We start from the raw sequence: 17,256 nt of genomic DNA, 5'->3' as shown, positions 1-17,256 counted from the left end.
GGGCCAATGGAATGGTGAGTAAAATTAAATGGGTGCAGGGTGTGCGGTGTGTTGGCTTCCCTGGACCCAGGGGCCCACGTGCACCGCACACCTTGCACCTACTGTATTAAAGATATGCCAGTGGTTGCAATCTAGCTGCTGAAATTTCAGCATATTTCCTACACGCTGCTGTCTTAAAGAACTGCCATGATCTAACCATTCAAGTCCAGAAAGTCACAAGCTATGTCATCTTAAAGTTTTTTATTTTTTCCCAAGACCCCATGGAATGCCTACATTGAATGAAGAGGATTTTTCCCTGTGGATTAAGGGAGTAAAAAAATGATTACACAAGGGTGTGTGGGGGAGTGTTTATTAAAAATATTTTTGGGATGATTTGTGTATTATCTTTCTTGTAGAAGCCATTGAACCCTGGATTCCTGGGCATGCTGGCACTTATGGTTCTCCAATTGGCATCATGCACTGGCAAGGTTTGCTGTGGTGAGTCACCTATAAAAAAAAATATTTTATTTATTACATTAACTATTATCTCTCCACCTACCGGCACTTGGGATACAGATAAAAGCCCTAGGGCTGATTGGGCCCAGTAAATGGGGTCCACATGTGTTGTTTGTGTGCCCACACCCCTGTGTAACTAGCCCTGGGGTCAGCTGTGCCAAGGCTGGTAGAATCATGGTAGTGGGGCCACACTGCTTGTGTACCCTTTATGGTTCCACTAGCCACACACTCTCTCCCACACCAATATTTCCTATACCAGTTTAAACACAAGCACTGGAGCTGGTTAAACTTAGCTGGAGAACCAATGCTTTTTTTTTCATTGAATTATTTATTTTTAACTATTTAATGATAATCAGCACTATGAGATACTGTAGCTACATTAGCAGCTATCTCACAGCTCCTTGGATCATCCATTATTCAGCAAGTTATTCTGGTGCGATCTGAGCTATTTTACAACTCACACATTATTACATCTGTAGACTTGTATGCTTAGCATTATCAACATCTGGGGTGGGGGCAGGCTGTGTCATGCAGAAGATGTTGATTTCAAGATTCTGGCAAATCAGGCTGTACTTGCATTCTATTACATATGGCAAATACAATCTTGTCTGAAAATTGCCTAAAAACTGTAATTTTTACAAGCTCACAACATTCTACATTCCCCCCAAGTGGACAGTGGGCCTAATTCAGATCTGTTCACTTGCTAGCGTTTTTTTGCTGCACAGCGATCAGGTAACTACTGCGTATGTGTATGCACCGCAATGCTTAGGCGCGTCGTACGGGTACAAAGCGAATCATTGCTGTGCACTGGTTCTAGCGAAGAATCCATTTGCACAGCCAATTGCAAGGAGATTGACAGGAAGAGGGCATTTGTGGGTGTCAACTGACTGTTTTCTGGGAGTGGTTGGAAAAACGCAGGCGTGTCGAGGCGTTTGCAGGGCGGGTGTCTGACGTCAATTCCGGGCTCGAATAGGCTGAAGTGATCACAGCGGCTGAGTAAGGTCAGAGCTACTCAGAAACTGCACAAGCTGTTTTTGTACACGCGTTCGCACACTGGCAAAGCAGATCTGAATTAGGCCCCGTGAGTATTGTTTCCTACACCATCAAAAGGCACGTGGACACTCGAGGAAACTCTGACAGGAAGACATTTGTCAGACTAAAGACACAACAGAATCAGAAGACAAGTTTCTAAGAGTCAACAGATTGCATGATAGTAGGCTCACAGAACAACAGCTTTAAGCACAACTTAACAATGGTCATATAAAGCAAATCGCCATTTCAACCAAAGAAAAGACTTGGGGGGGAATGTAATGGGGTGTGAGAATCAGAAAGCGAGATACTTTGAGAGAGTTTTCTTTTTTTTTTAAGTGACAATTATTCACATGGGAAAATCAACCTAGTTTTGCCATGTATATGATTGCCACAAAAAAACCCAAAAGAGAATTCTCCCAAAATCTCTCACTTTCTGATTCTCACACCCTATTACATACCCTCCCCCCCCCCCCCCCCCCCCCATTCATGAAGCAGTGAGAAGAGTGAAGTGAGCCAGTAGCCAGTGGAGAAGTTGCCCATGGCATCCAAACAGCTGCTCTGTATAATTTCATAGTATGCAGATAAATTCTAAATGTTACTTCAATGCTGATTGGTTGTTATGAGCAACTTCTCCATTGGTTCACTTCTCCACACTTTCTACTGTTTCATGAATAGACTCTTACTGTAAGATTGCCTATGTTAAAATGGCAAAATAAGAAAAAGAGGCATTGCAATATAAATCAGGGTTTTGTATGCAATGGAGAAAGCTATCAATCAGGGTTTTGTATACCATGAAAAAGGCTATCAATCAGGGTTTTGTATGCCATGGAGAAAGCTATCAATCAAGGTTTTGTATGCCATGCAGAAGGCTAATGGATGCTTCCTCAGAGATACAGTAGTTGTCTGGGGCTCTTTTGCTGGATTCCGAGATGATAATCAAGTGGTACCCTGAGCCAAAAGTGCCACCACCAGGGCATTTTGCAGCAGCTATTCAATAACCTCCTGTTTATACTTACTGTAGTTGGTCAAGAGTTAATTCTATAGCAAGATAATTATCGTAAACATACTTACAGTATAGTCTGCTTCAAAACATTCTTAGAGGATATTATCAGATTATCAGATCAGAGGTTTCAAATCTTACAATGGCCAGCACATTTTCAAGACTTTAACCCCATCAAGCCGGTTTGAAATAACCTGGACAGAAGGGAGAAAGTTAAGCAATCTACAAAAACATACATTGAAGAAAGAATGCTACAAGTATGCTTTGCAGTTGTATCTGCAAAAGGTACAGTAGCTACTGAACTTTGATGAGTAAAAAGATTACATTTTCTTAAACAAAATGATTCTATGATTTATTTTTAGCTCCAATTATTTGTTACTTCTATGCTTTAATTCTTAGTTTCTTAAACTCTGTCCCCAGCACCCCAAACCGTTCATGTTTTCCAGGTCTATTCACAGAATCGCAAGCTAAAAAATTAACTCCACTTATGGAACTTTTAAAATGTGTCAGTGAGTAATGAGTACACCTGTTCTCAGGCTCGGCACTACCTGCTCAGCGAAGGGATGCAAAGCAGGTAGGCACCAGGCAGGAGAGGCGCTTTACCTGCCCTGCATCCCCTCTGCTGCACCTGCCGCATGTCCCCTGCTGCTGCTGCCAGCTGCGGTGCCTGTCACTGCATGACAGGCAGTGGCGCCGGCAGCTTGTAGCCTCCGTCTCCTCCCTGAGAAGCGGCTGGGGCTGTGTGCAGTGCGAGCTGCGGGTCCTGGAAAGGGGGAGGAGCTACCTGGAACACGGGGCGGAGCGACATAGCATTGAGGGGGCGGAGCTACATGGGACCAGGCTGCTGTACAAGGGGAGCGTCAACAGTGGTGGCCTGCCAGACTTGGTGGAGGGTGAGAGAGAAATATGTGTGTATATGGTGGGGGTGTATATGTGTGTGTGTGGGGAGTGTATGGTGGATGTGTTTATGTGTGTGTGTGGGGAGTGTATGGTGCGTGGGTGTGTCGGGGTGTGTGTGTGTGTGTGTGTGTGTGTGTGTGTATGGTGGGGCTGGGGGGGTGTGAGGTGTGGATGGGTCCATGTATTATAGATGCTATTACTTGGGGGCATTACTTATAAGGACGCTACTACTGGGGGGCATTACTTATAAGGATGCTACTACTGGGGGGCATTACGGATAAGGACTCTACTACTGGCGGGCATTACGGCTAAGGACGTTACTACTGACAGGCATTACGGATAAGGATTCTACTACTGGCGGGCATTACGGATAAGGACGCTACTACTGACAGGCATTACGTATAAGGACACTACTTCTGATTAGTGATGTGCACCGGACATTTTTCGGGTTTTGTGTTTTGGTTTTGGATTCGGTTCCGCGGCCGTGTTTTGGATTCGGACGCGTTTTGGCAAAACCTCACCGAAAATTTTTTGTCGGATTCGGGTTTGTTTTGGATTAGGGTGTTTTTTACAAAAAACCCTAAAAAACAGCTTAAATCATAGAATGTGGGAGTCATTTTGATCCCATAGTTTTATTAACCTCAATAACCATAATTTCCACTCATTTCCAGTCTATTCTGAACACCTCACAATATTATTTTTAGTCCTAAAATTTGCACCGAGGTCGCTGGTTGGCTAAGCTAAGCGACACAAGTGGCCGACACAAACACCTGGCCCATCTAGGAGTGGCACTGCAGTGTCAGGCAGGATGGCACTTCAAAAAAATAGTCCCCAAACAGCACATGATGCAAAGAAAAAAAGAGGCGCACCAAGGTCGCTGTGTGACTAAGCTAAGCGACACAAGTGGCCGACACAAACACCTGGCCCATCTAGGAGTGGCACTGCAGTGTCAGGCAGGATGGCACTTCAAAAAAATAGTCCCCAAACAGCACATGATGCAAAGAAAAAAAGAGGCGCACCAAGGTCGCTGTGTGACTAAGCTAAGCGACACAAGTGGCCGACACAAACACCTGGCCCATCTAGGAGTGGCACTGCAGTGTCAGGCAGGATGGCATTTCAAAAAAATAGTCCCCAAACAGCACATGATGCAAAGAAAAAAAGAGGCGCACCAAGGTCGCTGTGTGACTAAGCTAAGCGACACAAGTGGCCGACACAAACACCTGGCCCATCTAGGAGTGGCACTGCAGTGTCAGGCAGGATGGCACTTCAAAAAAATAGTCCCCAAACAGCACATGATGCAAAGAAAAAAAGAGGCGCACCAAGGTCGCTGTGTGACTAAGCTAAGCGACACAAGTGGCCGACACAAACACCTGGCCCATCTAGGAGTGGCACTGCAGTGTCAGGCAGGATGGCATTTCAAAAAAATAGTACCCAAACAGCACATGATGCAAAGAAAAAAAGAGGCGCACCAAGGTCGCTGTGTGACTAAGCTAAGCGACACAAGTGGCCGACACAAACACCTGGCCCATCTAGGAGTGGCACTGCAGTGTCAGGCAGGATGGCACTTCAAAAAAATAGTCCCCAAGCAGCACATGATGCAAAGAAAAAAAGAGGCGCACCAAGGTCGCTGTGTGACTAAGCTAAGCGACACAAGTGGCCGACACAAACACCTGGCCCATCTAGGAGTGGCACTGCAGTGTCAGGCAGGATGGCACTTCAAAAAAATAGTCCCCAAACAGCACATGATGCAAAGAAAAAAAGAGGCGCACCAAGGTCGCTGTGTGACTAAGCTAAGCGACACAAGTGGCCGACACAAACACCTAGCCCATCTAGGAGTGGCACTGCAGTGTCAGACAGGATGCACTTCAAAAAAATTGTCCCCAAACAGCACATGATGCAAAGAAAAAAAGAGGCACACCACAGGTATAGAATGTAGATGGATAGTATACTTAATGACGACACAGAGGTAGGTACAGCAGTGGACTTCCGTACCGTACTGCTATATATAGTATACTGGTGGTCACTGTGTCAGCAAACTACAAAACTAAAATGCACCTCAGGTATAGAATGTAGATGGATAGTATACTTAATGACGACACAGAGGTAGGTAAAGCAGTGGCCTTCCGTACTGCTATATATAGTATACTGGTGGTCACTGTGTCAGCAAACTGCAAAACTAAAATGCACCACAGGTATAGAATGTAGATGGATAGTATACTTAATGACGACACAGAGGTAGGTACAGCAGTGGCCTTCCGTACCGTACTGCTATATATAGTATACTAGTGGTCACTGTGTCAGCAAACTGCAAAACTAAAATGCACCACAGGTATAGAATGTAGACGGATAGTATACTTAATGACGACACAGAGGTAGGTACAGCAGTGGCCTTCCGTATTGCTATATATAGTATACTGGTGGTCACTGTGTCAGCAAACTGCAAAACTAAAATGCACCACAGGTATAGAATGTAGATGGATAGTATACTTAATGACGACACAGAGGTAGGTACAGCAGTGGCCTTCCGTACCGTACTGCTATATATAGTATACTTTTGGTCACTGTGTCAGCAAACTGCAAAACTAAAATGCACCACAGGTATAGAATATAGATGGATAGTATACTTAATGACGACACAGAGGTAGGTACAGCAGTGGCCTTCCGTACCGTACTGCTATATATAGTATACTGGTGGTCACTGTGTCAGCAAACTGCAAAACTAAAATGCACCACAGGTATAGAATGTAGATGGATAGTATACTTAATGACGACACAGAGGTAGGTACAGCAGTGGCCTTCCGTACCGTACTGCTATATATAGTATACTGGTGGTCACTGTGTCAGCAAACTGCAAAACTAAAATGCACCACAGGTATAGAATGTAGATGGATAGTATACTTAATGACGACACAGAGGTAGGTACAGCAGTGGCCTTCCGTACTGCTATATATAGTATACTGGTGGTCACTGTGTCAGCAAACTGCAAAACTAAAATGCACCACAGGTATAGAATGTAGATGGATAGTATACTTAATGACGACACAGAGGTAGGTACAGCAGTGGCCTTCCATACTGTACTGCTATATATAGTATACTGGTGGTCACTGTGTCAACAAACTGCAAAACTGAAATGCACCACAGGTATAGAATGTAGATGGATAGTATACTTAATGACGACACAGAGGTAGGTACAGCAGTGGCCTACTGTACCGTAATGCTATATATTATATACTGGTGGTCACTGGTCAGCAAAACTCTGCACTGTACTCCTCCTATATAATATTATACTGGTGGTCCCCAGTCCCCACAATAAAGCAGCACACTGAGCACAGATATGGAGTGTTTTTCAGGCAGACATCGTATACTGGTGGTCACTGTCAGCAAAACTCTGCACTGTACTCCTGCTATATAATACAGCTGCTCCCCAGTCCCCACAATTAAGCAGTGTGAGCACAGATATATGCAGCACACTGAGCACAGATATGGAGCGTTTTTTTCAGGCAGAGAACGGATAACTGGTGGTCACTGATCTGCAAAACTCTGCACTGCACTCCTCCTATATTATACAGCTGCTCCCCAGCCCTCCCCACAATTAAGCAATAGTGCACAATCAAGTTCAACAATAACGGAGAGGACGCCAGCCACGTCCTCTCCCTAACATTTCCAATGCACGAGTGAAAATGGCGGCGACGCGCGGCTGCTTATATAGAATCCGAATCTTGCGAGAATCCGACAGCGGGATGATGACGATCGGGCGCGCTCGGGTTACCCGAGCCATACGGGAGAATCCGAGTATGGCTCGGACCCGTGTAAAAGTCGTGAAGTTCGGGGGGGTTCGGTTTCCGAGAAACCGAACCTGCTCATCACTACTTCTGATTACCGAGTTTGAAAACCACTGTTTTATTTTCATAGTACAATGTGACATTAAACTGTGAAATTTCAAGAATATCTGAAAAATGGGGGTGTCCTAATATTTTTGAAGGTCTTGTACTGTATATTGGCCCTCATTCCGAGTTGTTCGCTCGCAAGCTGCTTTTAGCAGCATTGCACACGCTAAGCCGCCGCCTACTGGGAGTGAATCTTAGCTTAGCAAAATTGTGAACGAAAGATTCTCAAAATTGCGAATAGAAATTTCTAAGCAGTTTCTGAGTAGCTCGACACTTACTCTGCCACTGTGATCAGTTCAGTCAGTTTCGTTCCTGGTTTGACGTCACAAACACACTCAGCGTTCGCCCAGACACTCCCCCGTTTCTCCAGCCACTCCCGCGTTTTTCCCAGAAACGGCAGCGTTTTTTCACAGACTCCCATAAAACGGCCAGTTTCCGCCCAGAAACACCCACTTCCTGTCAATCACACAACGATCACCAGAACGAAGAAAAAACCTTGTAATGCCGTGAGTAAAATACCAAACTTCTTAGCAAATTTACTTGGCGCAGTCGCAGTGCGAACATTGCGCATGCGCAATTAGTGGAAAATCGCTGCGATGCGAAGAAAATTACCGAGCTAACAACTCGAAATGAGGGCCATTGTCAAAAAAAAAACCTTGGCCCTCATTCCGAGTTGTTCGCTCGGTATTTTTCATCGCATCGCAGTGAAAATCCGCTTAGTACGCATGCGCAATGTTCGCACTGCGACTGCGCCAAGTAACTTTACTATGATGAAAGTATTTTTACTCACGGCTTTTTCTTCGCTCCGGCGATCGTAATGTGATTGACAGGAAATGGGTGTTACTGGGCGGAAACACGGCGTTTCAGGGGCGTGTGGCTGAAAACGCTACCGTTTCCGGAAAAAACGCAGGAGTGGCCGGAGAAACGGTGGGAGTGCCTGGGCGAACGCTGGGTGTGTTTGTGACGTCAACCAGGAACGACAAGCACTGAAATGATCGCACAGGCAGAGTAAGTCTGAAGCTACTCTGAAACTGCTAACTCGTTTGTAATCGCAATATTGCGCGTACGTCGGTCGCAATTTTAAGAAGCTAAGATTCACTCCCAGTAGGCGGCGGCTTAGCGTGTGTAACTCTGCTACATTCGCCTTGCGAGCGAACAACTCGGAATGAGGGCCCTTGTTTTTAGCAATTATTGAAACTTACTGGAAGTCTAAAAAGATAACCGGTAAAAACATGCAAATTAAATTAAATTATTATAAATTTCAAATTAAGGTAAATTAACATTTTCCAAGTGTGTTGCCTAGCAATTTATGAATATTATTGAACGGATTCATACATTTCCACAAAGTGTCAGTGCTTTGCTGTAGTGAAGGTTACAGTTCAAATCTAAATAGTGACCCAGGCTTTCTCCAAGTATTGTTATTCTGCTGAAAGTATTTTTGTTTATTGTACAATATTGTCATTGTTACAATAACGCAGTATTAGGCGAGTGGAAACAATACATGGTTGCCATGGTTACACAATCTGCAATCTTGCTCTGAAAAAAATAAATTTTCAGTTGGTGTCCAAAAAACATTCTTTTTGACGTTATTCTTTATATTTTCAGTTTAATCAAAATATGTTTTTGTGCTTATGCACATATTTCTTTACTTACTGTATTTGGTGCAATTGTATTTAACACAATATTTAACACCTACTAATATAACACAATAATCTATTTAACATTAAATAAATATTTAGACAAGCGCTGGCTAGGAAAAAAATCTATGAACAGACATTTAAGAAGAAAAAATAGCTACAGAAACAATTTTGCTTACAGGATAAACTATGAATGTACTTTACCCTACAATTTGTTCAAATTATATAGTTTTAGAGAAGAATCTTCTCATAGCAATCAAAAGCTGAACAGAGTGGATGAATCAAACTCCATTGCATTTCCTTTGTTTGCTCAGTTATATATTTCTGCAAATAAATGCCTTTTATATATTGCGCAAAATAGCTTCATAATGTAGGGGTGATCTATAGTATCAGATTTGCAAAATGAGTTGTTAAAAAAAAATCACTATTTTTTGGTGGTTTACTGGTCAATTTTCTAATTATAGAATTAGAATGAATCACAGGTGAACAGACCTTTAAATCAATAGTTTTTGGCAATAACACATCTCTGATGGGAAACTCTGCGGGGGTTCGGTATGTGTGACCGGTGGAAGGAATGCCATGCAGTCATAATACCAACACCGGCATTCCGATGTTTAAAATTCCAACAGAGGTAAGTTAAGAATGGTATCCCCTCTCCTCTACACCCTAACCCTTCCTTACCGCAGCCTAATGCTAACCTCCCCCCTTAGTGCTTAACACTAACATCCCTCCAGTGGTGCCTAAACCTAACCCCACCCTCCTCACAGCCTAACCCTAACCCACTCCACTTCGGGGGTCATTCTGACCTGATCGCACGCTAGGATTTTTCGCTGCGCTGCGATCAGGTCAGAACTGCGCATGCGTATGCACTGAAATGCGCAGCCAATTCGTATGGGTACAAAGCGGATCGTTGCTGAGAGATGGATTTTACAAAGAATCCATTCGCACAGCCGATCGCAAGGAGATTGACAGGAAGAGGGCGTTTGTGGGTGTCAACTGACTGTTTTCTGGGAGTGGTTGGACAAACGCAGGCGTGTTGAAGCGTTTGCAGGGTGGGTGTCTGACGTCAATTCCAGGCAAGAACAGGCTGAAGTGATCACAGCGGCTGAGTAAGTTCTGAGCAACTCAGAAACCGCACAAAACTTTTTTGTACCGCTTGGCTGCACATGCGATCACAAACTTGCAAAGCAAACATACACTCCCCCATAGGCGGCAACTATCTGTTCGCAGCGCTACAAAAAATAGCTAGTGAGGGATCAACTCGGAATGACCCCCTTAGTGCTAAACCTAAACCCCCTCTCCCCGCAGCCTAACCCTAACCCTCCCCACTTAGTGCCTAAACCTAACCTCCCCCAGGATGGCGTCTAAACCTAAATACCCCACCACTATATTTACAGTCAGGATTTGGTTTTTGGAATTCCAGCTGATGAAATTCTGGCGTCGATCTCCTGACCCTGTTGGGTTTCCGGCATTAGTACTCTGACAGGTGTCGGGATTCTGGCATTGGTATTCTGACTGCTTGGATCCCGACAGCTATCTTAACCACATCCCCTCTGGAGACATGGAAATACAAAAGATACTGGATCATTTGCTATTCTCTTGACAACTCCAGAATGGCATCTAAAAGTGACTATTCTGTAAATTGCCAATCTGACGGGAAATGGTAACCAACATACACAGTGTTGTCCCATACATTTTAATGATGCACTAATTGCAATGAGATTAACAGTACAACAGTAACAATACCCTTGAAATAAATAGGAAAAATTCCAAGATGGGATGCGGTAAATTTACCTACAATCAAAATCCCGATGGTCAAAATACTGACAACCAATGTCAGACAGTCGAAATACCAACAATTTCAAAATACCGACCTTTAAAATGTCGACAGGTCAAAAAGTCGACATGAGTTTTTCATTGAAACAGACTTGTTCATGCTTTACCATCATACGGGGTTTTTGTACCGGGGAAAGAGACCACGGCAGCAAAGAAGAAAACCTCTTCTGGGGGCACTCATTTAGTAACAAAGATATTGTTTAAAATATGTAATTTTAATTTGAATCGGTTAAAAGTTTATGTATTTGGGATTTTAACCCAATCTGCTACACCCCTTAGTAGAGTTAGCAGAAAAAAAGACAAAAGGTGCCAGTGAAAAGACACCAGTGAACAAGCCCTGCCCCTAGGGTGAAACGTACGTTCAATCGACAGACGTCACTGTGACGTCACACGGAATCCCCGTGCAGAAAACGCGGCTCCGTTCCCGGGCACCAGGAGAAACATGCGCTGACCAGTCGCAACGCTGCTGCACGGCCCGCGTTCAGCCAAACACTTTATCTACGAACAGGTATTCTGGTGTGCTCTCATTGAGGAGCAGCGGGTCCCGTTTCCCTGCAATTACCTAAAGGTTACCATGGATTACCCGACCCGCAGCCCACAACAGTAGTAAACACCACCTTTTCTTTCTTCACATCAGCGACGGCCGCTCGACTCTCTCACCTCCCATTCACTGTGGAATTACCCACACATGGGAAGGTAGCAGATTTCGGCGGAAAACCGGCACTGACTCTATTCTCATTGAAACAAGTGTTTTTCAAACGCATAGATTTCCTTATACATATGATTGTTTCCCTGGTTAAACTAATATGCCCAACATGGTGGGAAAAACTACTTTCATCTGCAATCCCATCATGCTATAAATGTCCATATTCACCTGTCAGGCACATCCACTTGTAAGGTACGGAGTAAAATACTTTCTATTTTACCTTCTGAAGTGTAACAATTTCATATTCAGATTGGATGGAAATACCCTCTCTGTCATAAACAAATGTTCAGCCAAGGATACAAGATAGTTACAGCTGTCCAGGATTTAAAAGTAAAACATCTCATAGGAAGCATTACTCGTACCTTCGTGAATTACCAGGTAATTGTATTTACCAAATAACCAGTGGCTAATTAATTCCGTGATGTTTTTTGTAATTATTTGTCTAAACATGCACCTTTTATCTTTTTTCTGCTAACTCTACTAAGGGGTGTAGCAGATTGGGTTAAAATCCCAAATACATAAACTTTTAACCGATTCAAATTCAAATTACATATTTTTAAACAATATCTTTGTTACTAAATGAGTGCCCCCAAAAGAGGTTTTCTTCTTTGCTGCCGTGGTCTCTTTCCCCGGTACAAAAACCCCGTATGATTATAGTTATCATTTCCTCCGGGGAGCACCGCCAACACCAATAATTATTTACGAATTATTCAAATTATTTGATTATACGTTGGTCATATATAATCAATCAACATTCAAACATCATAGCTGTGCAGGTATATCATACCTTCTGTTCTCATGCTTTACCATGCCTGTGGACCTGGAGGGGGAATATAATAGTGTGCCAAGCACAGCAAGGCACCGTGCCCGAACTCACCATGCGAGGGGACATGGTACACTCAGGGGAGTAGCTATCTAATTTGGGGCCCCATAGCATAATTCCATGCATACACAACCCCCTCCGCTCATTTGGGGCCACATAGCATAAATACTCCTTCCCGCATGGAGACACCCCCTATATAGCACTCACCATTGTGGCTGCAGTGTGCTGCTGCTACACTGCCACCACATCTGCTCTCCAGGCCGGCCCGGCTCCATCCACTGTCTCTTCACAGACACTGGGTGGAGGCCTCTTCCCAGCATTAGTTAGTACCCAGGGGAGGCGGAGCCAGCCGGGTAAGCAAGTGTGGCTGCAGTACAGCAGCGCAACACACTTCTTGTAACATAAAAAGCTGCCGGGGCTCAGTAGCTGGGTGCAGGGGAAGGCTCGGGCCCCAGAGACGGCTCAGGCTCCAAAGCAGCCGCAACCCCTGCACCTATGGTAGCTACGCCCATGGGTACACTTATATGGTGTCCATGTCAAACTATGTCAACGGACACACCAAAAAAAAATGAAAAACTTGTGTTGACTTTTTGACCTGTCGACATTTTAAATGTCAGTATTTTGACCTTGTCAGTATTTTGACCTTGTTGCTATTTTGAGCATCGGGATTTTGATTGTAGGTATTTCATACTAAACCCTTCCAAGATATGTGAATATGCTAGAAAAATATTTTTTTCTTAAATCAACAAATATCAATAAATGTTTTCATTGTAATAGAAGACATTATCAGAAACAGTTATCTGTAGCATAGCAAAGTGTATGTGCCAGTTTTACACACTTATACATAATTTATTTAAGAAATTGCAGGATTAATATTTATTTTTTATTTTGTTTGTCTTGAACAGTACAAAGTAATTTTCCTTCTCCCATGTAGCTGAAAATAGTTTATATTGTATATTATAGTTAGTAAAGTATATTTGTTCAGGGAGGGAAACATTTGAATGTCTAGTGCATGTTACTAATCAATGTTTCCCAATTAACCAGCTTATATTTAAGCTTATATTTCTTCTAGCCAGAGAATTCATTGATTTTTTTTCCTCCCATGCAGTCGAGCAACACTGGATAAAATGAAGACAAAGTGGAGACATTATGGCTGTCACGTCAAGGAACTGCTATCTGTCAGCATCCATTATTCCTTTAGCACAAAACCTCACAGTTTCTATGCTTCATCTGCTTTTTCACGGAGCCTTATTGTAGCAGTTTGTATTTTGTAAAATCTAAAAAAATAGTTTTGTATCAATTTTTAGGTAAAATGACACTTTTCACTGCCGTAAGGAACTTTGTATGTGCTCTTGTTATACTTACACATATTAAAATCAGTGTACAATAATGATAGAGTTTAGAGGCAAATTTCCCATGTTCCTTCTTCTAATTAATTGTCTCACCAATTAATACGAATCTCAGATTTTTTAATTAGATGAATGTTAATTAACCGTGACATTCTGTGTGCTAAGTGATACCACCAAATGCACAATGATGTCTACACCATCTGTAGTTTCATTAAATTTCAAACATTTCATTTGACTGTATTGTGTGTTGCATGCGCTTAAAGATATGGGCAACCTTAAATCTAGCCTATAGATGCATCTAGAGCAAAGATGCAACACGCATCATCATCAACTGCCATGTTGGGCCTGACTGTGTAGGTGCAAAATCTAAATCTGTTATCTTAAAGGATTTCAACATCTGCGTAACTCGAAATAAAATGAATCTCAAAGAGGATCAGGTATACATTGTTTCCTGTTACCACCCTGGACTCACCTCTCCATAAACAGCACTAGATTAGTCTCATATACCTGCAACTCCAAATACAGATGCAAGTTTTTCACATAGTTAGTGCACCAACTTGCACAAAGGAGCAACAAAATTCTAAATCAATTCTTTATATTCTGTTGATAAATGAACATAACATAAACTTCCCTTCCAACATTAAACTTAATAAATATCCTGTTACGATAAAAAAAAAAAAATTCTTCCCTATTCATTGGAAGTGAATACAGTAGACTCACCAGAACATTCACGTGCAAACTGTAAGATGGGAACCCTTAAGTAGCCATGCTCACATGGGTGTGGTATGGAAGGTAGATAGTAACTAGGTCGACAGTGTCTAGGTCGACAACTATTGGTCGATAGTAACTAGGTCCACAGGGTCTCTATGTCGACAGGGTCTTTAGGTCGACATGGTCTAGGTCGACATGAGTTTTTTATGTTTTTTTGTTTCGGTTTCTTCGTAGAGTGACCGGGAACCCCAAATAGTGCACCGTGTCCCCTCGCATGGCTTGGCAAGGTGCCTCGCTGCGCACGGCACAGGTTACCATTTCCAATGTAGTCCACATGGATCGTTAAGTATGAAAAGGTTAAAAAAAAAGAAAAACATTGTGAAAAACTCATGTCGACCTTTTGACCTGTCGACCTAGAACAGGTCGACCTAGAGACCTTGTCGACCTAGAACCCCTGTCGACCTAGTTACTGTCGACCTAGAGACCAGATCCCGCACACATATGGTGAGAATCTCACCTTAATGCCATGGAAGAATGCACCCGCTTCTCTCCTTTATGACTTATACCACTGATTGCAGCTGGAAGTGGTATGATAAATACACCAATCACCTGTACTTTGAGTACAGTATTAACAGTGCAATGACTATATGAAGAAAGGTGCCATGGAATAAGAGGAAACATTCTCAATCCACCTACCCTGCTCACAGTCTGTCACCACACTGCTAATACAGTCCACTAACTGTATGAGGAATGACAATTTCTCTTGCACTTGTTAATATTGGTACATGGGGCTGGATGTTATGAAGTCCGAGTTGGCTGGAGGTGTGGGTTCCCAGCCGAACTTAGACGTTTTTTTAAAGCGGCAACCATGTACAAGACAAAATCATGCCTTGTAAATGATTGCCGCTTTAAAAAAAATGTCCAAGTTCAGCTGGGAACCCGCACCTCTGTCCAACTCGGATTTCATTACATCCGGCCCCTGGTGTCTGGCAGAAGGGCCAAAAGGAAGGATCTTTCTGGAGTGGGACTGTGCTTCAATATACCCCAGGAGGGCCAACTCCCGTACCCCTGATCCCCTCTATGTTATGCAGTGTCAGAGTGAATGAAGAACACCAAGCTTTGTTTTTTAGCGCACGTGATCTTTCAAATTATGGCTCCCTAGTACAGGTGAGCCTCTTTAGTAGTGGCATCTCCTGGTAGATATAGCAATCATGGCATCTAGCATTATACATGTGCCAATACCTCACTGCAGCATCGTATAATCTGTCTGTGATCCAAGTGTAATAAAATCTGATATATTGTGCTAAATTACACAGCAATTGTACAGAAGTTATATTATGTAGGATATGTTTCATGTGTTAGACACATTTGTAGTCACGATAAAAAGATAAATTATGAGCATGAGTTGATTAAAATAGGAAATAGAGAGGCAGAGCAAAGGAATGCTTACTTCACATTTGAGTGAAAACTTTGCAAAAGTAGGAACATACATAAATCTTACTGGAGATGAAATACAGCTCTAGGTATCAATCATCTAGTGAATCAGCCTGTAGGCAAGAAATAAAGAGAATGGCTTCTGTAACCTTCCTGGAGTTTTTCCATCATTAGATTAACCATTACAAGGGGAAGACCATACATCATTAAAATAGACAAGCAGAGTATGGGCTATATCAGAATAAAAAAATGCTCCAGTGTCAATTTTTATAGGCACCTGCTTATTGAATAAGACAATGTTCAGATTTTCTTTGATCCAATCTCCGTTTATACAGTTCATCAGTTTAAGCAAAATTGCATCATTACAAAGTGTGATCTCAGAAGATTAAAAAGTATAATGCAAAGAACAAATTTTACAGCTGGTGTATTATATTTCTTATCGAGGCAAAGTATTGCTGATTTGCTCATTTTTATGACAGCATGCAATTGATAAAACAGATTACTTTCAGCTACAATTCCAGCCTCCTTCAAAGAGTGTTTGTAGCAATTATATTGTTATTTAAAAAGACATCACAGAGTTACTGCTGACTTGGTCCTATCCTGTCTAGTATGCATATTACTTCCAAACTTCTGTGTTCAGCTGAACTGTAAGAAATGCTATCTTAACGTATTAGCACTTTCAACAGCAGCATCCCAGTGTGTCTTGGTTAGCTGTAGCTATCTGGACCTATTGATCTTACTTATGGTTTTTATTAATTTTTATGTTGCTTAGGTGCTAAGCACTTATTTTTTATTCAAGAGTCATAAAAACTAAATAGATAAATGCAGGTTAAATGTAGTGATGTAACTTCTGTACTCAAAGAGTAATTGTAATGTATGACAATACTCTGTACCTTTCATAAACAGAGACAGGTTTAAGGGGATATGTAATAAACCTTGGACAATGATAAAGTTGTGAGAGATGAACTACCAACCGATCAGCTCCTTACTGTCATTTTTCAAATACAGCCTGTAACATGGCAGTTAAGAGCTGCTTGGCTGGTACTTTACCTCTCCTTACTTTATCACTATCCTAGGATAAGTACATCTGCCCGTTAGTATGATAACAATTCAACAGCCCCATTGTGCAAGGGCAGGACCGGATTAACAATGGGGCTGATGGAGCTGCAGCTCCAGGCCCATCATCAAAATACGCCCTCAGCATCTGTAGACAGGAAATAAAAATCCTGCTACGGCATCTGACCAGTAACCAGCCACGGCTCCTTCCACAAGTGTAGACACCCCTGGCCACGGCATTAGAGGAAACGCCACCCTTACCCACATATATAGTGTAGTATTTTTGCATATGATGGCGGCACAGAGCAAGGCTTCCGCTTCCCTAGCCCTCCCTGCGCTGCATACACACAGTAACTCCTCCGCTCCGTGTGACGTTGCAGCGCGTGACGT

General features: G+C 42.7%; 1 long non-coding RNA gene across 2 annotated transcripts; it reads right to left on the bottom strand.

Annotated features, from left to right (window-relative positions):
• Window positions 1-311: 311 nt before the first annotated feature.
• LOC134911305 (uncharacterized) lies at window positions 312-17,221 on the bottom strand. Of its 2 annotated transcripts, none has more exons than XR_010176464.1 (3): window positions 17,128-17,221; window positions 2,599-2,721; window positions 312-486 (listed from the first exon to the last, which is right to left on the bottom strand). It is a non-coding gene; the product is annotated as an uncharacterized LOC134911305 (long non-coding RNA). The 2 variants fall into 2 exon arrangements; XR_010176465.1 differs by having other exon boundaries at window positions 17,132-17,221.
• Between the last annotated feature and the right edge of the window lie 35 nt (window positions 17,222-17,256).

The sequence above is a fragment of the Pseudophryne corroboree genome, chromosome 4, assembly GCF_028390025.1.
Source record: "Pseudophryne corroboree isolate aPseCor3 chromosome 4, aPseCor3.hap2, whole genome shotgun sequence".
Lineage (NCBI taxonomy): Eukaryota > Metazoa > Chordata > Amphibia > Anura > Myobatrachidae > Pseudophryne > Pseudophryne corroboree.
Note: the sequence above shows the minus strand (reverse complement) of the source record. Positions and strands in the feature narration are given on the sequence as shown.